Source organism: Toxorhynchites rutilus, chromosome 1 (genome assembly GCF_029784135.1).
Source record: "Toxorhynchites rutilus septentrionalis strain SRP chromosome 1, ASM2978413v1, whole genome shotgun sequence".
NCBI lineage: Eukaryota > Metazoa > Arthropoda > Insecta > Diptera > Culicidae > Toxorhynchites > Toxorhynchites rutilus.
Genome location: NC_073744.1, coordinates 133,132,435 through 133,158,174, shown reverse-complemented (window position 1 = coordinate 133,158,174; position 25,740 = coordinate 133,132,435). Strand labels below are relative to the sequence as shown.

General features: G+C 39.2%; 1 protein-coding gene across 2 annotated transcripts in view; it reads left to right on the top strand.

Moving 5' to 3' along the window:
* The first annotated feature begins 8,211 nt into the window (after window positions 1-8,211).
* Window positions 8,212-25,740, top strand: part of LOC129779073 (uncharacterized) — an 80,364-nt gene continuing 62,835 nt past the window's right edge. The window contains exon 1 of one of the 2 annotated variants that reach the window (XM_055786352.1): window positions 8,212-8,544. The gene's annotated coding sequence lies outside the window, so the exon portion shown is untranslated. Of the gene's footprint in view, window positions 8,545-23,483; window positions 23,855-25,740 lie in introns of those variants that run through there. The other variant, XM_055786341.1, reaches the window with a different exon arrangement.

Below are 25,740 nucleotides of genomic sequence, written 5' to 3'. Positions count from 1 at the left end.
ATCAAAGGGGCATTTGATTCAGTTTCCATGGAAATTCTCTCAGAGAAACTTCATAATCGTGGACTTTCACCAATTCTGAATAATTTCCTGTACAATTTACTCTCAGAAAAGCACATGTTTTTCAATCATGGCAGCTTGAAATCTTCTCGATACAGTTTTATGGGCCTGCCACAAGGCTCCTGCCTAAGCCCCCTCTTGTACAGTTTTTACGTCAATGATATAGATGATTGTCTAACTAGAGATTGCACGTTGAGACAACTTGCAGACGATGGAGTTATTTCCATCATGGGTACTAATCCCGCCGTTCTGCAAAATTCCTTGCAAGATACCCTGAACAACCTGTTCACGTGGGCTCTCAAGCTGGGTATCGAATTCTCTACGGAGAAAACTGAAATGGTCCTTTTTTCTAGGAAGCACGAACCCGCCCAATTCCAGCTTCACCTATCCGGCAAAACGATCAAGCACTCGATGTTTTTCAAATACCTTGGAGTATATTTTGACTCTAAATGTACCTGGGGAATACACATTGCGTATTTGAAACAGAAATGCCAGCAAAGAATCAATTTTCTCCAAACAATAACCGGAACATGGTGGGGTGCCCATCCAGGAGACCTCATTCAGTTATATAAAACAACGATATTATCAGTGTTAGAATATGGCAGTTTTTGCTTCCGATCAGCTGCCAGGATTCATATTCTCAAGCTGGAGAGAATACAATATCGTTGCTTGCGTATAGCCATGGGGTGTTTGCATTCGACACATACGATGAGTCTCGAAGTTTTGGCAGGAGTACCCCCGCTTACTCTTCGGTTCACAGAATTATCCTACAGATTTCTCATCCGTTGCAAGATCATGAATCCATTGGTGATTGATAACTTCGAAAATATACTCCAACTGACTCCTCAGTCAAGTTTTATGTCTCTATACCATGAGTACCTTACCCATGAAGTGCACCCTTCACCGGGCATCTCCAACCAAGTTTGCTTCCCATACTTTTGCAATTCCTCTGTCAATTTTGATCTGTCCATGCGACAAAAGATCCATGGAATCCCAGATCATCTACGCTCCGATTACATTCCGGAGATATTTTCGGCAGAATATGGGAAAGTTAGATCTGATAAAATGTTCTTTACTGACGGTTCATGCATAAACGGGTCCACTGGCTTCGGCATCTTCAATGAAAATTCCAGTGCCTCTTTCAAACTCAAAGATCCTTGTTCCGTGTATGTCGCTGAACTGGGTGCGATATATTACGCATTAGGGATCATTGAAACATTGCCCATCGACCACTATTTTATTTTTTCAGACAGTCTCAGCTCAATAGAGGCAATCCGCTCAATGAAAGTTGATAAACGCTCATCTTATTTCATAACAAGAATAAGACATCTATTGAGTGTTTTGGTCGAAAAATTATTCAAGATTACCTTAGCATGGGTTCCCTCTCATTGCTCGATTCCGGGGAATGAGAAAGCGGACTCGCTAGCTAAGGTGGGCGCTTCAGAAGGCACACTTTTTGAAAGGCAAATTACTTATAACGAATTTTTTCACATTCCTCGTCAGGACACACTCGTTAGTTGGCAGCGCATGTGGAGTGAAGATGAGTTCGGTCGTTGGTTACACACGATTATCCCTAAGGTTTCGACGAAAGCTTGGTTTAAGGGATTGAATGTCGGTCGTGATTTCATTCGCGTGATATCTCGGCTTATGTCCAATCACTACAACCTAAACGCGCATCTCTATCGAATTGGGCTCGCAGCAAACAATCTTTGTGATTGTGGCGATGGCTACCACGACATCGAGCATATTGTCTGGTCGTGTATCCGGTTCCATGCTGCTCGCTCTCAGCTCTCTAGAGCACTGAGAGCAAAAGGCAGACAATCGGATATCCCCGTCCGGGATATCTTAGGAAGCCGTGATCCTGATCTTCTGCTTCATCTATACCTGTTCCTCAGAAACGCCGATGTCAACGTTTAATGATGTTTCCTTCTTTGTGTCCCTGTTTCGTATCCCTCCTATCCGATCGATAAACTTTTACTTAGTCGCGGCAATACATACACACACTCTTTACAGATACACGGGCCAAAGGTTGTGCAGTCCACTGATGATTCAACAAAAGCCAAAAGTTGTACCGCCATGACAACTCTACACGAGCTGATGATTGCGCCGGCTAGTGACCATTCTATCCTGGATTCCTCGAGAAGACGCACCACGCTAGATATGGGGTGCAGACTAGGGGGGCGTTGCTGATTAATGGTCAGCTGCATCCCAATAGGAAGTATCCCGTGTCGGGCACAGGTACAGATCATTGAAGACAGCAACATCACAATTACGAAAACACTTGTAATACTAACCTCGAGCCAACCGCGAGTAATCGGTTACATATTACTAACATAGTTATAAGGCAAACATTGTCGAAATATTGAACTCCCGGCCCCGTCAGGTTGACGCCATATGAGCCTTAATAAAAATATATATCTTGGATAAAAAAAAAAAAAGACGAGTGGGTAATGTCGGGGACATAACCGGAGTGACGTAGGACTATACAAAGGGGACAGCTTTTGCTAAATATATATTTAAAATATATTGTTTTATTTCCTTCTCCTACGTGAATACCGACCTATCTACCTGAAAAATGGATTAGTTTACTGTTTACTCTTTATGAACATGTTGGCGGTTCTGAAAAGAACCTTTTGTGTTGTGTTTTTGCTTTTTTTTACCAACTTTCTCATTTTTTTCTCACTATCTCATAGTTGATTCTTGATTTTTTCTGAAGGTTTTGTACTTATTAAATGTTCAACGCCGGGCATCTTTTGGCGTATGCACATATCGTACAATCAAAATGATGGCTGTGATAGGGAATGCATAGGTGGTCATCAGCTCATTCACTATCATATATTTCACTATTCAGCACATTACCGTACCTTAAACTGTGGTTTCGTAGACGAAAGAATTGTAAGATTTGTATCTCCGCAAACAAAGTAAATACGAGGGTCACTATTTATATTTCGGGAATAGGAACAAAAACAAATAGTTAAGCTGCGAATATATTTTTATTGTTTTTCAAAGTACTCGCCACGATGATCGATACACTTTTGCATGCGCTTAAACCAATTTTCAAAGCATTTATTCCAATCGACACGAGCCTTTTTTTTTAGCGATTGTCAAATTATGTGGGATCCAACGTGAACATAATTTTCGCACAACTAAGTGTTCATGTAAAATCGCATATATGCTGGTGGAACTAATGCTTAGGGATGCCTCAATCTCACAAGAGGTTACATGATGATCTTGCTTAATCATTTCGTGCACAGCATCGATGTTTTCTGGCAGTACAGTCGATTTTGGACGACCTTCACTACGACCACGATTGAATTCACTATACCAGCGATACACAGTGGTTTTTGATGGAGCTTCATCGCCAAAAGTCAAATTAAGTTGATTGACGCACTCTTGTTGTGATAATCCACGTCGAAAGTCGTAAAAAATCATCGCACAAAAATGTTCACGATTCAGTTCCATTTTTTTGCCGAGACCAAACTTTCAACTAAATATAAAATGAACAAATAGCGTCCGTATGACAAAATGTTCTGAGTACGTTTATCGTCAAAAATGTTAAACTTTACGATGGAACCGTCAGATGGACTCACATGACATCAGTGTTGCCAATTCCCGAAATATAAATAGTGACCCTCGTAGAAATTAAAAAGAACTGAGGTTTTGGAGACGAACTCTACGATCTGTCGAGAATTAAACGAGCTATAAGCGTTCTGATAAACCAACAGTAAATTAACACAGGATTAAAGTCCTTTAAAATAAGAACAGAGCAGCAGGAAATACATAGCTCATCATGTTGCTCCTTAGTTATGTTTCTATACAATGCACATGTAACGTCAGTCAATTTTCAACATCAGTTATCAACCAAAGAAAGCAGTTGTTGCTACCGAGAAAATTCGTCAATGCCATCCTGCATACAATGTGTTGTAATTTGAAGCCACTTTTAATTCGGAAACCATGCATGGGTTTGTGAAAACTGAATGATCAATCAGTTTATATTATATGTCATATTATGTCACTTTAGAATGCTTTGGTATTGTGAAAACTTTTAATAAGTCTTCTTTGAAAGGTTTAATGGCCCTGAAAAGCGCCGTGTTTTACGGTGGCTGGTTTTGCCACCAAAGCAATCTGTATAAACAATTTTTTTTCCTTCTTCTACCTGCTGCCGTTTTGCGATTGCGTTTGCCACTCGCTGAAACTAGTTGTTGCCACCGAACTGAATGTGCTCTGTTCTGTAGACGGGTTTTCTTATTGTCGTGAGCAGCTTTGCAAGCCAACTCCAGCACTCCGGCGGCCGAAATTCTATAACCGCTATTAGGTATATTGTGATGTGAAACGATGCCATACAACCACACTGATTTACGTTTTGAAAAAGAATGGTATATTTTTCAGCGGATCCGCGCGTTTTGTACTTTAATCTAAAGAGTTTATTGTTCTGTTATCATTCGATATCCCCATCTTGTTCGGCTAAACCTTCCTGTTTAGCGATTGCGTTTACCACTTGCCACATATTTCACAGTTGGAAAATTTCTTCCCATCCAGCTTGTGACATGTTGTACAGTAAATTACATTTAATGCGACGTGCCGAAGCACCGCTCAGTGTCGCATTGGAGGCGATTTTAACCTGTAATTGAATTTTGCATTTGCGATGACAGTGGTACAGTGTCGACTTTCAATGTGGGGTCATAATTTGGACCCTGCACTCTATGTTTACAAAAATGTCCAACTAAATATGTCGCATTACATGACCGTCCAATTAGCTAAATGTCGAATAAGTTTTCAATCTGGAAACAATTTAAGAATTGGTGAAAATTGAATAATCGGAAAAGTCCCCAACCATCAATAAGCTCAGAACAACTGCCAAATTCTCATACTCATCATATCCTGAAAAACAGGATTATGAAAAAATCAATTTGTGTTTTATTATTATTTTGGATATTGTTTTAGAAAGCATTGAACTGTATTTCGTAAACTCTTTTTTGAAAGGTTTAATGACCCTGATAAGCGCCGTGTTTTATGGAATGGTTCCAATTTAGAAAACTTAGTACTCGTGGTTTTGAAAAGAAAACCATTTCGAACGCCCTCGATGCCGCCTTGTTCTGGATTTGCCACCAAAGCAGTTTGTATAAACAGCAAACTTTTTTTCTTCTGCGTCTGCCTGTTGAGGTCTTGATGTCCACCGAACCAAAGCGCGAGCAGTTTTGTCAGCCAATTCGATCACTTCGGCAGCCGAAACTCTATAACGGCTGCTAGGTGGACTGGTGCACTGATACTAACGCGCTCGGCCTAGCTACCCTTGCGGAGCAATTGGCGAATACACCTACGGGAAACTGCAGTCCAACACGGTTCGAGCGGGATTTTTCCTTTCCTTTCACTTTTCCTCCTTTGCCATGTCCAGACATGGCTGCTTGTGTTAGTTTGATGATGTGATGTGATGCGAAACGATGTGGTGTACGGTTTGAATGAGAATTATGGTTACGGAAGGAAGGAAGGAAGGTATTGTATTATAGAGACTTTAAAATTTTGCAGTTCATTCGTCTCTAGCCTTGAGAAAGGCCCTTTGAAAACTCTACTCTAGTCTACTCCAGCGCTACCACCTCCGCCCTCTTGCCTTGAGAAAGGCACTCGATCCCTCGCCGTCCAGCTCGTCCAGCAACGATGTTGTCCAGTCGGTGTCCACACAAAGAATGATCGTTACGGCAGCGGAGCGGGGATTTTTAAGCTGACTGGCTGGCTCGAGAATTACGCATGTGTGAGACTGCGACCAATGTTTCGTTCATTTTTTCTTTTTCCTTTCCAATCGTGCTTCATTGTATTTCGCTGCTGCTGTGGTTTCCCGTTTTGGTCGGTACGATTTGAGGAGCACAAAATGGACCAATCAAAAATGGGCACATAGTGCATTTGGACAATGCTTGATATTTCACAATTATTCAATTATTTATCTCAAGAAAAATGAAATGTTATTCGTTATGATAGATGCGTAGATATATTTCCTATCAATTGATGAAAAAACCTTTGCGATCTATTGAGAAATGCTCGAGTTATAAGCGTTCCAAATCTTGCATTTTTTCCTACTTGTTCAGTGCCTAGATTTCCATTTCACCCCCTATATCTTCCGGTTAGACGTAGTCCTACGTCAAAAAAAAAACAGGATAGCTTCTGAAGATTATTCTTCCCCATCAGTAGGATATTTCCGTATCCAATATTGGATGCATAAAACCTTGTGCCTCCAACGTAACGCTCTCGTTTTCGAAGTTCTCCAAATATTCATTCATTCAGAATGAATTCAGATTCAACTTCATACAAATGATCTCTAAATCAACGATAGTCCTACGTCACCCTTGCGGTTATACCATAGATATAACCCACTTCCTGTTTTTTCTTTTTCCTTTCCAATCGTGCTTCATTCTATTTCGCTGCTGCTCTGGTTGCCCGTTTTGGTCGGTACGATTTGAGGAGCACAAAATGGACCAATAAAAAATGGGCACATAGTGCATTTTGACAATGCTTGATATTTCACAATTATTCAATTATTTATCTCAAGAAAAATGAAATGTTATTCGTTATGATAGATGCGTAGATATATTTCCTATCAATTGATGCAAAAACCTTTGCGATCTATTGAGAAATGCTCGAGTTATAAGCGTTCCAAATCTTGCATTTTTTCCTACTTGTTCAGTGCCTAGATTTCCATTTCACCCCCTATATCTTCCGGTTAGACGTAGTCCTACGTCAATAATACAATACATTCTTGTTTGACCAAATTTTGTTCGTAACATCCTGTATGTTTAAATCATAAATGACGAGAGTTGCTTCATCAAATAAAACTTCTCCGAACCGTTTTCAATCGAAATTCAGTGTTCTGTTCAAATGTAGTATACTATCGCTCTTGTTATCCTTTTTTTTTTTTTTTGTTACAATAACATGCGTTCAAACAGTCTTTAGTAAATAATCACTTATTTGCAAGCATTAAGTTTCAAGGGAGGTCGATGAAAATTGATTTAACTGAATCCGTCAAATAATAACATTTTCTGGAATCTCGGTTAAATCAGAGTCAAAGCATTTTTTATGGATTATGTACAGATTATCGTTGCCAGGTATGACATCTAATTCAAACAAGTTTCAAACCACCTTCAGTTCTTGAAATTCACCTATAGTTCTTGAGTATGCTAAACGAGCACTTCTTGTGCACGGCTCATTTTACAAATAATTTGGTCTAGACAGAATGCAAATGTTACAATTCGACAAACTCAGCATGGATGTGAATCATGATTTTGTCCACTGAGTCAGATAGTTCACCGAGGGCAATTTTATTCCAACAGCTTTCATAGTGTATGTGCATTATAGAAGGTAACAGAGGATCAGAAAAAGGAAAGAGGAAAAGAGTAATTAATTTTAATTTAGCGATCGACAAGTATCCGAAAATATATCGGCGGAAACTTACTTCATCTATGGAAAATTTTCCACTCTCGTTATGGTGAATCTTCGCACTGAAATGGGAGTGAAATGCCCCACCGTTTCAATTAAACGATGAAACTTTGCTCGCAGTTCAGAATCACCATTCGTTAATATTTATCATTATTTTTAATATCTCACATCCATGATATGAATGCTCAATGCTCCAGAATGGTTATCGACAAATAAAAACGTAAATTCCAAGTAGGCTTCATGTTCGGATTGATAAATCATAACGTTCATCATGAATTCACTACCAGCACTTCCCCCTTCAAAATATTCAACAAAACAGAAGTTATTATATTTGGAATACATATGGAAAAAACGAGACCGATACGTAACATACCGGCTGTACGACAATAACACACCTAAACAGAGAAAAGAATCGCTGAAACAACGGCTTATGCTATCAAAAGCATACAAAGTGCTGTAATCACACTATTAATAAAGCTCCCAAAGTGGCTCGGAGTCGCTCTGATTCGATGATGTACGGCTCTCACCCTAAATGGATTGGTTTCTCACTCACTCACTCACTCATTCGCTCTGAGTTCCGCCCCAAAGATGTGCCACCAGATGGTTAGCTTACGGATGCAGTCAACACACATTGGGCGGTGCTTAGCACACCATCTTGCTCCCTAGTCCAGTCTGTGACCTCGTGGCATTTTGCATTGCTTTGGATTCATGTGGGATAATATCGTTTCATGAAGTGAGACCAAATTGAACCCCATCGTTCTGTAGCCTCGTCGTTGCTGGCTGCTTCTGCTGGTACGTGTATAAATCCTTTTGTGGGCAATATTATTTACTGGTACTCCCGTACTCCGTTTGTGTGGGCTAAGCCGAGTGCTTCCGATAGTTATCTCGCCTATCTCGCAGCCTATGGTTCAAGATTTTAGTGGGCTGACAATAACGCGTGTGCTATCTTAACAATACCATGTGAATACAGGTCGATTATGTATTGAAATGTGATACGATGATGATTGAGGGCAGCAACTAGAGAGAAAAACTGTAATGCCGTTGGGTTGTTAGTTGCGCGAGGTAAGGAAATATTCGTTTTCTTCGAACGACGGTGCATCATATTGTCGATTTCATTTTCTGACGTAATATAAGCGCGATAGAAATGTTACGACTAGAGGAAGAAAAATGTGTGATTTTGTTTCACAATTAGAACTCTTGTTCTGTGTATGTTAGTGCATTGAATGATAAATTGTAGGCTCGCGGAAGTGAAACAGATTCGTATGCTGTTAAAGACACTCTGAGTCACGAACGAACAAACGACCGACACCGATAATAAGGCGAAGTAGATTGTACACACAATGATGGTTCGCTGTGTCAGCTGAAGGCAAGTAGATTTTTGATTTGGTGTAAAATTGATTTTGTTTTGTCATGATTATGAGGCTATTGGTAATCATTTAATGATTCATTGGTGGAACAGGTTCAAGTTGAGATTTATTTTACAATTATACTTCAAATATCGATCATACATTTCTTTCAGCTTGAACAGTAATCAGTGATTTATTGATTTCTCAGTGCAATTTTTTTATTTCTTATTTCTCACATTTTGCCTTGATTTTCAGGAGGCAACGAAATTTGTTTAAATTATACTATTTCCCTTCTTAATGTATAAAAGTTTAGGAAAATGCAAACACCCCAACGTCTGACCGTTTCCTCTTGTAAAAATGATGACGATTCGCCGGCCGTTTAAATCTAAGATAAGATCAGACAATTGGGGGTCTTTTACGGAACAAATTTCTGTCAGTCGTTCTGGTTTCTGATTGGCTGATTTCGATAAATTTTGTAAACAAAGTCGATTTTTTCAGTGTTGCCAATAAAAATACATAACGTTGGATTTGTATTGAATTTAGAAATAGTGAATTTAATGAATATTACGATATTTAGTTTAAAGGAAATGTGAAGCATATAATTATGCATATAATTCGCAGGTTTATGTATGTTTTTTCACAATGGAATAAAGTGAACGGCAAAACACCCATTTGTCAATTTAGCTTCGTTAGGTCCCTAATGCGATTTCATATTTCGGAAAATAATTTCCATTGCGAAGAAGAAACGGTAAGTCTCATCATTCACTATGCCGATGGGGGAGTTGTTAGCTCTATCTGGTAAATATGAAAAAAGAAATGGTTGATACTATCCACAGAGAAGAGAAGTGGAATTTGAGAAAAAAAGTCACAGGAGGGTTGTGTCCGAGACACGACCGCATAGTTGACGTAGGATTCCGTTAGGCTATCTGTTGATTTTGGATATGTTTGAAGAACTACATCGTCAAACTTTTTGATAATGATTTAGTTTTAATGTCTCTGTTAGGGAACACATTGCCCCAATATGTTCCCGAACGACGTAATCCTACGTCAAAAAAAGTGGCAACGATTTGTGGCAAGAAAATGTAAACAGTGAAAAAATTTACAGATGGTTTACGCTCTAAAAATTGAACATAATGGGCCTGATCACGAACGTCACTTCACGGTGAAAACGAAATGAATTGTATGCAGTTTGTATGCATTTCATTCCGTTTTCATAGTGAAGTGACAATCGTAATCAGGCCCAACCTGATAAGCTGAGGTTCCAACCTGATAAGCTGACAACGACTCTGGTAACTCGGTAATCGGAGCCACGGCAGCCTGCGCAGAGCGTATCTTATAAACCTTCGTTGAACTGATTCGAGCCTTTCGACACCGTTTTTGTAATGTGGAGTCCAAACAGCTGCACCATACTCTAAGATAGAGCGAGTGAGGGAGCAGTAGAGAGACTTAAGACAGTAGATGTCGGTAAAATTTTTAGCAATCCTGAAGATGAACCCCATATTTCTGGATGCTTTATTGACCATGAATGTGATGTGCGGTTTGGAAGAGAGTTGCATGTCTAAAATGACACCCAGGTCCTTGACTTCGCTGACACGCTCAATTTCCGTGCCGAACAGGACATAGTTGTGTAATATGGTCTGTCTCGTGCGCGAAAACGGAACATTTAGCGGGGTTTACCTCCATTCGATTAAGAATACACCAATCGGCAAAAGCATCCATCTGTCGTTGAAGGAAGCGACAATCTTCAATCGAGCTGACCTGAAGGTAAATTTTTAAGTCATCAGCATATGATGGACCGTGGACCTTCAATTGCCAGATTTACGTCATTAAGATATATCAGAAATATCAGGGCTACCAGATGGCTACCTTGTGGCCAGACGTAGCAGCGAAAACAGAGGATTGGCAATCACCTATAAAGACGGCTAGTCGACGGCCAGTGAGATATGATTGGAAACATTGCAGAAGGTTGCCGTTAATCCCAAGCCTGTCAAGTTTGGCGACAGCTATACGGTGGTTCAATTTATCGTAGGCTACAGTCAGATCAGTGTAAATAGCATCCGTTTGGGTATGCTTCAACATGCTGTCGGTGATGTAAGAGGTGAGGCACAGTAAATTTGTGGTGGTGGAGCGGCCCGTCGTGAATCCGTGTTGGTCAGTATTTATGTACGGTTTGCTGAGAGCGTCTTCTTGAATGGCGTTAACGTTCCCTGTGGAACTTTTGCCGTCTCAACGCATGCATTAACTAGCGTAATTTATCAATACTTAGTTGAGATTTCTTAAGCCAAATAACACGCCTTGAATATATTCCGAGGGGCAAGCTCTAGAATACGCGTGACCACAGTGCAAGCCGAAAGAAATTTCTTTGACGAAAAATCCCCCGACCAGAACGGGAATCGAACCCGAACACCCGGCATGATAATGTGAGACGCTAGCCACTCGACCACGGGTGCACGCTGAGAGCGTCTAGCGGTTCCAAAATAACGAGCTCAAACAATTTTGCCAAAGCGCAAAGCGAAGTGATGCCGCGATAATTGTTAACATCTATTTCTATTTCCTTTTTTATGGATTGGGAACATATGCGAGAGTTTCCAACAGGTCGGAAATACACCAGTGGCTACAGAAAGTTGGAATGTGTGGAGCAGCGGGATCAATAGGTTATTCATGTGCGTTTTGAGGAAAGCTGGAGGAATACCGTCGGGTCCCGGGTTGAACGACGTTTTGAGCATTGAGAATGACCGTGAAATCACATCCGTGTCGATGTCGAATCTACTCAGAGTTTGGCTAGAACGGGGGAGGTAGCTAGCGGCATGCCTGATATGATCGTCGGTCAATCTTTCATCGTTGAAAACACTGGCGATTTTTTTCTGAGAATAGGTTGCAGATATCCTGTTGAGTAGAGGCCGCATTTCCATTGAACGTCATGGACGATGGCAGGCCAGCTTCATGGCGCTGTTCGTTGACGAAATTCCAAAATTGTTTGGGACGGGATTTAAGTTTCCTCTGTATTCTACGCTGATAATTCAGGAAAGATTGTCTCGCAATGCGTTTGTATTCGTAATTGATTCTCGCATATTGCCATTGAAGAGTTTGTGTGCGGTATGTGGTGAACTTTCTCAATGCGGCCCTCTTTATGGATTCATTCGTTGAAGTTCGCGTGTTTGCCATGGTTTTCGGGACGTATGCAGGCACTTTTTTCTTTCGCACATATCTATCGATGGCATATACCAGGACGTTGGAGAATTTTATAGCTGCATACTCAGCGTTAGCGGTATCCAATATTAGGCTGTCAAAAAAGTCCTGCGGTATTTCCGCGAGGTGTCGTTGTAAGCGCGTAGTTCTAGTTGTATTCATTGTATCGAGTCATACTATAGCTTGTTGGAAAGGTATTTTTGCGCGCTATATAGTCCTTCACAGTGTTTTGTTTGGTTGTGTCGTTCGTGAGTTATAGTGTCGCAAATATGGAGCAAAATAAAGAGAAAATCCGATATATTTTACAGTACTACTATGACAAAGGCAAAAATGCATCTCAAGCTGCCAATAAAATTTGTGCAGTTTATGGACCCGATACAGTTTCCATTTCCACCGCACAACGATGGTTTCAACGTTTTCGTTCTGGTGTAGAGGTCGTCGAAGATGCGCCACGCTCCGGAAGGCCTGTCGTTGAAAATTGCGACAAAATCGCTGAATTAGCCGAGAAAGACCGACATAGTAGCAGCCGTATCATCGGCCAAGAGCTGGGGATAAGTCATCAAACCGTTATTAACCATTTGAAGAAGCTTGGATTCACAAAGAAGCTCGATGTATGGGTGCCACACACGTTGACCGAAAAAAAACATCTTTGACCGTATCGACGCATGTGAATCGCTGCTGAATCGCAACAAAATCGACCCGTTTCTGAAGCGGATGGTGACTGGCGATGAAAAGTGGGTCACTTACGACAACGTGAAGCGCAAACGGTCGTGGTCGAAGCTCGCTGAAGCGGCTCAGACGGTGGCCAAGCCCTCATTAACGGCCAGGCCAGGAGGTTCTGCTGTGTGTTTGGTGGGATTGTCAAGGAATAATCTATTATGAGCTGCTTCCCTATGGCCAAACGCTCAATTCGGACCTGTACTGCCAACAACTGGACCGCTTGAAGGTAGCACTCATGAAGAAGAGGCCATCTTTGATAAACAGAGGCCGCATTGTCTTCCATCAGGACAACGCCAGGCCACACACTTCTTTGGTGACGCGCCAGAAGTTCCGGAGCTCGGATGGGAGGTTTCGTTTGCATCCGCCGTATAGTCCGGACCTTGCACCAAGTGACCACCACCTGTTTTTGTCCATGGCGAACGAGCTAGGTAGTCAGAAGTTAGCCACAAAAGAGGCCTGTGAAAATTGGCTATCCGAGTTTTTTGCCAATAAGGAAGCGAGCTTCTATAACAGGGGTATTATGAAGTTGGCATCTCGTTGGGAACAAGTCATCGAACAAAACGGCGCATATTTGACTTAAAACAGAAGATTGTAACTAATTTTATGAACAAATGAAAATTCAAAAAAAATACCGCAGGACTTTTTTGACAGCCCAATATATCTCCCCAATTGAAGCTAGAAAACAACTGGCTGATGCTACGATGGTCAGCATTACGAAAGTCGTTAGAAACGACTACAGGTGAAATATTGATGTCCTGTAACAACTTTGTGCCAATGGCAACCAGCAAGGGTGGATGATGAGGGGTAAGTTTCACGAGAGGAGCCGGAGCCTCGCATAAGATCGGGGCTGTGTTCTGCGCACTCACAAAGCAGAGATCCAGGCTACGGCCATTCCCATTAGTGACGTGATTAATTTGCGAAAGAGTGGCTAAGCTATAAGTATCTAGCATAAAAGACGCGTTGGAGAGGAGTGCCAAGTGGCCCATATCCGGATAAAGGAAGCCGTTGCGTGATGTCTTCCACGAGAATCCTGGGATATTATAATCACCCATCAGGATGACTTCGTCTGTTGCTTTAGCGCCTTCCAAAACGGAGAAAACTGACTGGCAATGGATCTCGATAAGTTCGCGTTCTCGTGTTCGGTCAGGAGGGATCATTAACTTCCTTGATTGTTCTTTATAGTTTTCATTCAAGAGCGCTATATTTTTTTATATTCTTTCTCGAAAGCTGAGGATTTTTTAGATAACATATCTAAAAATGTGTTCTTCTTCGTTTTTAAATTATGCTACAAGTGTTGTTTTGACAGTGTTGTGATTGTCCTTTTCAGTCTCAAGTTATAGCGCGTCAAAGATGGAGTCCACCAAGCAAGAAATTCGTCATATTAAACGTTTTTACTACCTGCGAGGTAAAACTGCAACGAAGGCGGCCGAAAAAAATCGAGTAGTTTATGGACCCGATACTGTAACAATTCGCACTGCGATGCACTGCTGAAACGGAACGAACTCGACCCATTTTTGAAGAAGATGGTGACTGGTGATGAGAAGTGGATCACGTACGACAACCTAAAGCGAAAAAAGTCGTGGACGAAGCGCGGTGAGCCGGCCCAAACCATCGCCAAGCCCGGATTGACGGCCAGGAAGGCTTTGCTGTGTGTTTGGTGGGATTGGAAGGGAATCATCCACTATGAGCTGCTCAACTATGGCCAGACCCTCAACTCGGTTCTCTACTGTGAGCAGCTTGACCGTTTGAAGCAGGCGATTGACCAGAAGCGGCCAGAAATGATCAATAGGAATGGTGTTGTTTTCCACCAGGACAACGCTCGGCCTCACACATCTTTGATGACCCGCCAGAAGCTACGGGAGCTCGGATGGGATGTCCTATTGCACCCACCGTATAGTCCGGACCTGGCTTCAAGTTATTATCATCTCTTCCGGTCCATACAAAATTCTCTTGGTGATACTAAGTTGGCCTCAAAAGAGGCTTGCGAAAACTGGCTGTCTGAGTTTTCTTGCAAATAAGGAGGGGGGCTTTTATAAGGGGGGGATAATGAAGTTGCTTTCTAAATGGCAACAGGTTTGCGAACAAAACGGCGCATATTTGGCTTAAATTGGATAATAAGTATGTTAAATAAAGCGTCAAATTTCGATCAGAAATACACATTTCTTTTTCCCCAAACCTATATATGTATATGTACATATATTAATAAATATTTTCAAACGAATACATTTGTCAAACGAATTGCAAAACTAAATACTTTAATACTGTGCCTTCATTTTTAGAGTTTAACGTTCAAAGGCCCTTCAATAAAAATTGCATTGGAATAACAGAGTAAAACTGACATACAATTATGACGGATGATTGTTCTTTGATTGGCGCGTGCTCCAACTGGTGAACCGCCAATTAAAAGGCACTCCAACTAAAAACGCGCCAATAAGCAAATGGTACTGTAAAACTGAAAAATATATAAAAAATATACAATCGAAGACTTTTTTTGTCGTTTTTGAGTTTGTTTTTTTTTAAGTTACTGCTAGGCATGTTTGCGGATTGATGGAAATATATGATATGTTGGTTTGAATGTTAAGAATTATAAAAAAAAATAAAAAATTAATGTGAATGGACAACTTTTGTGTACAGCACATGCCACTGGGGCCTTTTGCTGACTAAGTAAGTAAGATTTCTTCCAAAACGTCATAACTTTACGGATTAATAAATATTTTCGATTGAGTCGATTTCAAAAATCGTCATATCAAATGAAATCTTATTCTTCTATAAATTAACTTTAATCTGTCATTCACACAAACTCAAAAATTTAATACTACAGAAAAACTTTAATTATAACGCTTAGAGAATTTGTGACTCAATTTTCCACAATTCGCTCTTTCACACCAAATTTCTATCTTGTCGCAATTTTAAACCTCTCAAGTAGAATTGTTAAAATGAAAGGTCAAAAAACGAAAAGCAGGTAAAATCAACAAATAATGGGGGGTAAATAATAAAGCAATATTAATCATGGTTTTTAATAACCATCTCAGAAAAATATTGAAAAAAAAACATTCCTTTTTTAATTTCTCTTTCAAGTTCCGATAAAATTGCACTGAATAGTTAAATAAGGGCAATATTAATATTTGAATAAACTTATGTAATTATAAACATGTTTATATAAACCTTCCCATCATCTCATTCTTCATTAAAGACCTTGCGTCAAGACAGCTAGAAATATACACTCTCAAAGCAAGTGTGCCTGAAAAAATTATATTCTTCACGTAAACAAGCGATGAAAATGTGGACACTTTCTAGTCAGTGAATTGTATGGAGTTCCGCTGCTGTGCTATCCAGGTTGTGTTTTGCTGACTACCAATTGTTACACTGCTGACATGTTTTTTTCCGCTGACTTATCTTGATGATGTAAAGAGCTATATAAAACATCGAATTTTGTCGACGCTGTACTTATAGTCGAATTCAATATTCATGTCATCCACATTATCACTAAAATTACTGTCCACCAATTCCTGGGTTGAACATTCTTCTCACCGCTTTGATAGCAAGTCCATCAATCCAAGATCATCAAACAAGTATCGGCTGTATACGAAGCAATCGGTACTACGGTCATGTGTTGCGAAAGAGTCACAATTTTTAAGTTGTTCCTGAATTGCAATGGAGTTGAGCGCCGTTGTTTTGCATAGAGAAAAGACTCTCCAGACAATCTTGGACGAGTTGTTATGAATATCATTATTATATTATAGATGTGGGTATTTAAAAGACTTATTTTATCTTTTTAAAACATTGCCTAATTGAAAATATGCAAAATCATTCAATTCGCACCAACCAAATGTTAAATAATTCATAAAAACAGAAATTTAAAAAATCCGAAATTTTACAATATTTTGCAACTCTGGCATCTTCATGTCATGGCTTCGTTTTTGGACGACGAAGAAGAGTAAGAAGCCAGTTGTCTGATCTTATCTTAGGTTTAAATGATTCATACCAATGGACATACACGCACTGTCCTGAGATGATTCGAAATTGTTTTCTTAACTTGAAACCGCTGCCGTAATCTTTGGGTTGGTATCTGTTTCCTCCACAAAGAGTCAAAGTTTGATGACATTTCGCCTAGCGAGAATACAACGCGTTTGGTAGCAGTGGTTTCTGGGCATCGGAGGAAAAAATATTGAGACCTTGAATGAGTTCTCGGTGTTTTCCAACATGATGTTACGAGGACTTCGTGGACTTTAATCCATAAATTACCATTGCCGCCGAAGTACCGGCTTGGCACTTCAACTTATTGGGTACAATACCGACAATACAGTGATGACAAAAATAATAAATACAATGCCAGCGTAAATAATTTTCCCTATCTATGAGCATGTTTTATATGCTAGAGCAGGGGTTCTCAAACTATTTTAGGCAACAGACCCCTTTTCCAGAAGTATGTGATAGCTCAGACCCCTATAGCCAATTTTTTTAAACAAAATTTATTCCTAGTTTTTGTTCATACAATATTCTTACTAATTTAAAGACGTTGCGGATGGTTAACCTGTTATAAGGCCTTAACAACTATATTGCACCCCACAGAAAATATTTTTTGCCGCACTTGGAATACTATTTCAATATTTCGATTAATCAAGACTTCTAAAAGTAGGGGAAACAGGGGTAAGACGGACATGTTCATAAGAACTTCAATTGTATCTATGGAAACTCATGTTTTCCAAAACTTAAAAGCAGTTTCTTACAGTTCAATATACTGGTGTTCGAAATAATTGGGCGAATGTTTTATAAAAAATGTTTTTCCTTGTTTTTTACTGAAATTAAAATAAGCCGAAAAGTAGAACATTTTAATCGATGCGGGTATAATGGACATGTAGTGGGAGGAATATGAACAGCTTGATAATTGGGTCGAAATTGAGTTTTCACACGCTGGAGGAAACTACTGAATCTGTAGAACTGTTTGTAAATGTAAAATTGGTGCTTAAAACTGTTACGATACAAAAGAACCGCAACAAAATTGAACCATAGAATGTATAATAAGAAGGGAATCTGAGAGTAAGTTCAAATCCCATAATATTACTAATACTTACCCAAATTGTTCCATCACCTACCTACCTGTAAGGCATTGCACGATGTCAACGCAAATTCAAAATGAAAATCATTGTGAAACTACAACAATATTAAAAATGATTCCTTACAACGAATTTGAACCAAAAACGACAAGACGACAAAAAGGAGTATAGGAGGTATATGGGGAGAGAGAGAAAGCGGATAGAGAGATAGGAAAGAATAGAGAGAGAGGTAAAAGAGGGATTCGAGCCGTAAAGGACGATTCGGAAGGCTCGAATCGGTCTTAACTCACGGACCGTCGAATAGACCATATCGATCGAAGAAAATTTAAAGTTGTTCTTTTTTCAAAAAAAAAAAGAGAAGTGCGAGCGGAAATAATGGAAGAAGCAGTTGCAAGTCCTAGGAACCGTACACGCCGGGCAACATTCACCCTCCTCGCTGGATTCAAACGACGGAAGAGGTACCTCGGAGAAAACGCCGGTGGTCAGCGAGCCCTCAACGTTATCGCTGGTCCACACGTATACGGGTGAGTCGGTCAAACGTTTCGGAGGTTGCAGTGCGGTGAGGCCTGGTCGAGCCCAGCCCCCACTCATCGTCACATAGACCAATGAGACTGATCCCCGTGTGCGGGCACCGTGAGTAGAAAAACGAAAAGAACCCACCAAACCAACATACTCACCTGGATTCAACCCGTTCCTGCTCGGCCGCAACGACCCACTAATTTACTAACCTGAAAAGAAAAGAAAAAAATAGATATAAAATAAAAAAAATACTAACAATTCCGTTTTTATTACATGCATATCCTCAATCATATCCATCACCAATAGCTTCCGTTGTATTCGTGAATCCACCTCGTTGAAAGGTAAGAGCCGACCCTGAGGTAATCAAACGATTCAGTACCACTGAGCTAGCCAGAACTTACAAACCCAAGTATAGACATATTTTAGATCAAATTATCTTCAAGGTCGGATTAGATACTCTTTCTTCAACAGCATTTGCAATAATCCACTTTCTTCCACAAGTTCTTTAACACTAAGCCTACCACGAGGGGTCATATGACCCTTTTTCAACTTTCAGTCGAAATTTTCTTGCAAATTACATTGTCACAACATAATTTGCTTACACTACTTTTCCTAAAACATACATCGAATGTATTTTCCAGTGTTTACTCCTCTCTTGTTATTTCTTTTACTGAGAAATATATGTAATCTTCCCTAACTACCGCAACGGGTCATTCGACCCTAGCAAACATTTATATGATATCAGAAAGATTTGTAGGTGTGGTTGTGATACAAAACCATCACATTACACATTTTTGGCTGTTGCTTCAGAGCTCTCGCAGATTGCATACTTTTTATCGACAGACAGTTTGATCGAGTTGGCCAGTTAGTGCAAAAACCGATCCTACTGAATCGGTGTAATGTGCGCATATGCATATCTCTCCATACTGATTAAGTTGGCCGATCAAACTGTCGGTCGAAAAATAGTCTGCAGTCTGCGGGGGCCCTTATATATTTTGTTGTATTTGTGAATGAATAGTGAATGATCAGAATTAATTGTATTGCTGACTATCGAGTTAACAGTAACCATTCCAATCTACAGTGCTATTTTGCGTGCCAAAAATTGTAATTTAAATATTTTACTAATAATTGTAATCCCAAAATGTAGAAATAAACAGGAGAAATATGGTATGCCATGTTTCTCAACATAACTTAATAATTTTTCATTGTCATTGTTCACTAACTATTTATAAAGGGTCACTTGACCCGTTGTGGTAGGAATAGGTATACATGACAGTGCCAAAAATTATCAAAATATATTCACGAATGAAAGAATAAGCTTTTTCCCTGTGTCGCATGAGTTCTCTTCTGTTGAAACTCAACACCATATCTGTAATAATGAGTATAACACATGAGTCGAGACGCGTGACCTTTGTCTGGTATATTGAACGAAAACAGCATGAACGAATTTCGGAATGCCTGCATTCAGGCACTTTCATTACTGTCAATAATTTCATGTGATTATCACGAAAGTTGATTTTCATCGCTTGCAGTGAATTTTTATTGAAAACGTGTTGGAATTCCACATTTAGAACAAAAGAAAGGACCAGGAATCCGAAAAAGGAAACATTAGTTTTCGTTGAGCATTGACCGTTGTTCGGTGTTGAGCGTATCATTAAGCCGAAAATCAAAACAAGATTATGTTCGTTTTCCACTCACCCATTGTCCATTGTTAGTGTCACCCATTGCCCATATAATAGGGGTGTATCCCATTTCTGGCCAATCGGGAGTAAGTTCATAAAACATAGCAAGAGTTATCTATACATTCTATTGCCGAAGTCGTCAAAAACAAGAATTTTGAGTGATGAATGCTTTACCATTAATCGATTTTACTCTCAATTGGTTGACGTTGAATGTTATGCTTTGATTTTCACTAACACGAAATCCTCATCCTCAATTTCTACGTTACGAATATCATGACGAAAATAAAGATGCAAATGAAAAATGAACTTCATGGCAAGCTGATGTTGATGTTCATTCCACTGGTGTTCATTGATAGTGTTGTTTCATATTTATCGACTCTCGCTAGAGCAGTAGGTATTCAATAAAAGGTAGGCTGAAATTCGCCGTATTTGAGTGTCTTGAACGTGAATATTTTCCGCATAGATACATGAAACATCGGTAGGTTTAGTGTCAAGGGGGGCTGTCATACAAAAGTAACACGAATTTCTGCATAACTCAAGAACTAAGCAAACAAACGGAACCAAATTTGGCATGTGGAGATTTTAGGAGGTAAAAAATGTTTTTACGGTGATTCGACAATCCTCCCCTCTCTTTAAAGGGGTCTGCCATACAAAATAAACACAAAATTTCTGCAAAACTCAAGATCTAATGAAACAAACGGAATCAAATTTGTCATGTGGAGGTTTTAGAGAGCATGACACGTTTCTATGGTATTTCGGCGCTTCTCCCCCTTCTCCAAGATGGGGAGGTCACATAACTCGAGAAGTAAGTAAGCAAACAGAGAGAGATTTGGTATATGGAGGTTTTGAGGGGCAAGCAATGTTTTTATTGTGGTGCCAATACATGTACATGCCAATGTACAGGTTTTAGGAGATAAGAAATGTTTTTATGGTGATTCGACACTCCTCCCTCTCTTTAAAGGGGGCTGGCATACAAAATAAACACAAATTTCTGCATAACTTAAGAACTAAGCAAGAAAAAGGAACCAAATTTGGCATGTGTAGGTTTTAGGGGATAAGAAATGTTTTTATGGTGATTCGACACTCCTCCCCTCTCTTTAATCTTTTTCTAATCAAGCAAACGGAATTAAATTTGTCAAGTGGAGGTTTTAGAGAGCACGATACGTTTCTATGGTGTTTCGACGCTATTTTTTTTATATTTTTCCTGGAAAGCTGAGGATTTTTCAAATAACATATCTCGAAACCAGGGCAGGCGTTTATTTCGTTTTTAAGTCATGATTTTTCAAAAGTTAACCGATGGTCCAAAAAAATCATTTTTCCCTATGTGGAGGCGATCTGGCGTAGTGGTAACATCCATACCTCTCACGCAGAGATCACGAGTTCAATTCTCACTCCCGACATTCTTCCAAAAATGGAAGTAAAGTGACGAACCAGCCAAAATGTGTTGAAAGTCACTGTAATAGAGAAATAAAAAAAATCCCTTATTTTCCCAATATTGAACGAAACCCGAGAACATGTTAACTTTGAAAAATCATAACTTAAAAAGGAAAAATAACACCTCTCTGGTATTTGCATATATTATGTGTAAAAAACCTCAGCTTTCAGGAAAAAATATTAAAAAATATGGCGCCCGTGGTGCCGAAACGATATAAGCTATAAAAAACATATATAATAAATTATTACGAAAACAAAATCCATTTTTATTTAACGTGTAATATTTTTTAAAACAAGACTAGCTCATTGGCTTTAATTTGATATGTCGATCATCTGAATCGGTCCAGTAGATCAAAAGTTATGATTTTTTGTATTGGAAAAAATTGGGAAAACGTGATTTTTGGACCCTAGGTTAACTTTGAAAAATCATAACTCAAAAACGGAAAAAACGCCTCTCTGGTTTCGACATGTGTTATGTGAAAAATCCTTAGCTTTCCACAAAAAATATAAAAAAATATAGCGCCTTTGGTCCCGAGACCATGAAAGCTATAAAAAACGAATACAATCAATAATAACAAGAGCAGAATTCAAATTTTCTGCAGTTATAGTATTTTTTCAAAAAAAGACCAGGTGATTGGCTTCAATTTGATCTGTCGATCATCTGAATCGATGTAGTAGTTCAAAAGTTTTGAATTTTTGAAAGAAGTCATTTTTGGAAAAAAAAAAAAGGAAAAAGTTGATTTTTCTGACAACCTTAAAATGGAATCGGTCACCCTAATGAAAAAAAAATAATAATACGGGTCTAATGTTGCGATAAGGAACAAAACCACCATTTTTCACGAAAATCTGAGAACCACTATATCGGTTTAGCATGGAATGGCTGAAGTAAGGGAGAAACATGTTATTTGCAAGTGATTGAAAAATCTTGAACGAGAATTGTGTCTGAAAATAATTTTATATTACAATGACAAATTTTGGTAGAATTACTAGGAAATTTACAGTGAAAGGAAATTGTAAAGAGTCAATTAGAAGATCAATCAATCAAAAGTTCTGCGTTTGGGCCAATGAACGTTCGCTTAGCAAGGAAACGTGAATGTTTGAAGGTATTGATAACAAAAAAAAATACATCTGGGGCGGAACGAAGTTTGCCGGGTCAGCTAGTCTCTATATAAAACCATGTACAAAACCACAAAACAGCCTGTGCAAAACCAAGCAAATCGTCGGTTCTTTTCGAGACCACAAAAAAATCATTTCTCAAATTTTATTTCATTTTTAAGACATATTGAACAGTGTTTTTGTAGCCTGAAATCAACAAATAGTTTCACGCAGCATCCAAAGTGAAAGTAAATGAAATAGTTGTTCGGGGTACGAACACGTCTCAGATGACACTTTCTGAGCTTTCGAATTGCAACATCGGAAAAGTGTTAAATAGTATATTTGTCGAGCTAGAATGGAAAAGAGTCATCTTCAAGATTTGATATCGTAAAGTAACTTATGCTTTTGGCGGTTACATAGAGGGTTTGTTCTAATTTTACCGGAAGGCCTGTACCGTCCTATTTATCACCGGGGAACAAAATTCCAATATTGAATCATTCCTGCAATTGGTTACATCGCAAATATGTACCTCCAGCATTGTCGCCTCCCACCGTGTGGGGATTGACTCCACGAAGCGCTACAGGTTATGATTTACTTTATTAAGAACCGAACAAACATCCGCACTGTATCAATGCTATCGTGAGCAATTATTTCTCACTGATATCCGAGAACGTTACAATGATTAGCAGATAATGCTAAAAATAATGCTTCCATCTACACTTTTTTTCTGTGCTGGGTGGACGTAAAACTCGAGAATGAGTTCCACCGTAACGGCGGGAGAATGGGTTCCCCCACGCGAGACACTCGTGATTTCATGAACGCGAGCCTTGTGACCACACTCACTGAGCGACGAAGGGAACCTCGTCGTGTTGGAAAGGTATCGTATCGTATCGCGTTAAGAGAGAACGCGCGAGTGTCCGACCAACAAAGTATACTACCGTCGTGTCCATAGATATATCGAAGCAAAGTAGCAGAAAAGTAGATGATGTTATCGTCGTCTTTTAAGTTTATGTGAACTGTTTCGTTTGACACATGTTTCATAATTGAAGATGAATTATCGTTGCTGGCGTGCGCGAAAAGTGGCCACAAAAGTGAGAAAAATCGTCCAAGTTGAAAGATCACTGCCAAGTGCGACGGTGATGGTTTGTGATTTGTCGAAGGAATATCGGAACGAAATCGAAATCAGTTTCACATTTCCTGTGTTCCGTTCGTTCGTTCGTACGGTCGTTCCATCGGCATTGCCTGTCGATTTTGGTTCCTATGCCATATTGTGAAATATGCGGATGCGAATAGATTAGATTTTTTTTTGCCTCAACGCAGTCTTCGAACGGTATGTATTACTATCTATCTCGCAACAGATAAAGCAAACCATCGACTCTAGAAAGATAACGCAAGGGAAAGTTTTATTGGTCTCTCTATTTGCGCTTGCTGTTATGCATATTGGGTATAATGTTATTTGTTAGTATCATAGTGGCGTGTTTGTGTATTATTCCTTTTTACGGGTTTTCATGGCACCCTACGTCATAGATGCAATGTTTTGCACAAAAAATATTCATGGCGAGAGATAGTGTCGATCCTGGCCGAGTGAGCGCGAGTGTCTCTGTGTGCTCCTCAGTTCGGTGATTCTAATTCCACTAATATTGCGTTAGTCATTGATCAGATCGAAGAACTACTTACGTACGGGTATAATTGGAACGTAAATTTAAACGAGTTTGTAGCAAGTGTGGGTAAATTTTATAGTGGCTCCGATTATTTGAGTGTTTAACATTATTCAAAAGACGACTCGATATTATTGGATTTGTTATAATATTTGTATTTGACGTGACAAAAGATAAAGTTGTGAAGTTGTGTTAGTTTTTTTCTTCTTTCGCTTACTGGCGCGTTCGCATTTTTGATACAACATTTCAGTTCATCAGCCCCTGAGGTATTCAAATACAGGATTATTTATATTGTGGTTCTTAAAATAGCCCAGTATTGTATGTCGATTGCTGTCAAACTCCAGTTTGAGAGTTTGAACTAGAGTTGAAACAGATATCCGGTAACTATCCAGTATCCGGCCTATCCGGCCAATATTTGCTAACCTGCAGAATATCGGATAGAAGAAAAAAATTCTTATTATTGAGACTACAAATAAGTTTCCACCGTTTTTTGAAAAGTTCAACGTTTTATTATAAAAAAAGAAAAATCACAGATTATTCAAAGTTCTGTCCATCGCTAGCTACAACCTTCTCCCATCTTTCTCGTAGCATACGGATTCCACGCTGAAAGGACTGCTCTTTTGCGGCAATCCGCTCATCGACCCATTTATTGATACAGGTTGAACTCGATTATATACAGACTCGATTATATGTGATTCGAATATATACATATTCGGACTCGATTATATACAGTTTAAAAAAAAATTTTTTTTATTTTTCAAATATGACCTATTTCAAGAAAACCTATGGGTGGGTTATACCTATGATATAACTGCAAGGTTGACGTAGGACTGCCATTGGCTTAGTAATCATTTGTGTTTTTTCAATTGGCAATGATCGCACATCGAATTTTCCTCATTGAGAAGGATATCACCGCTGCGCAGATCTATCTTTTGTATGTATTTATTAAACTAGTGAATAAATTAAACAATTTACGAGTTCAATCGCAAAAAAATCCCAGTTTAGGTCAATTCATGCATTATGGTAGTGGTTCTCGCAGCAAATAGTTAAAACACTTTGCCTAATCTTCAACGATTTGTGTAAAAGTTCAGTGAGCTGGCGACATGAAGGGATATGCAGTCTGGAAAAACCGAGTCAAAGCGTTGCATTTGTATCCGCTACGTTGTATCGAATTGTACGTTATATCGAAGCATAATAACGAACTCAGAAACATAGCTTATATTACTTTTTTGTGTTGCTTTTTGGGTAAGATAAATAAATAAGGATGAAAAAGTTCAACTAGGAGATGAAGTTAACCTTTCTCATGATCATACTGTTGATTGAATATTGATTCATTTAGAATCCGGAATTATAAACCCAATTGTATCTTGAGATTGGTTAAAGGTACAAACAAGGTTTTATATCAAAATATAGATAATTTATTTTTCTTTCAGGAAAAATATTGTAAAAATTATTCCTTGAAAATTTTGATGAATTTTTGTACTTTTTCCGATATCCTCCATCAGAGTTTGAGCTCTCTGTTGTTCATCCTCAGCGCCCATTTTTTTCCACGATTTCT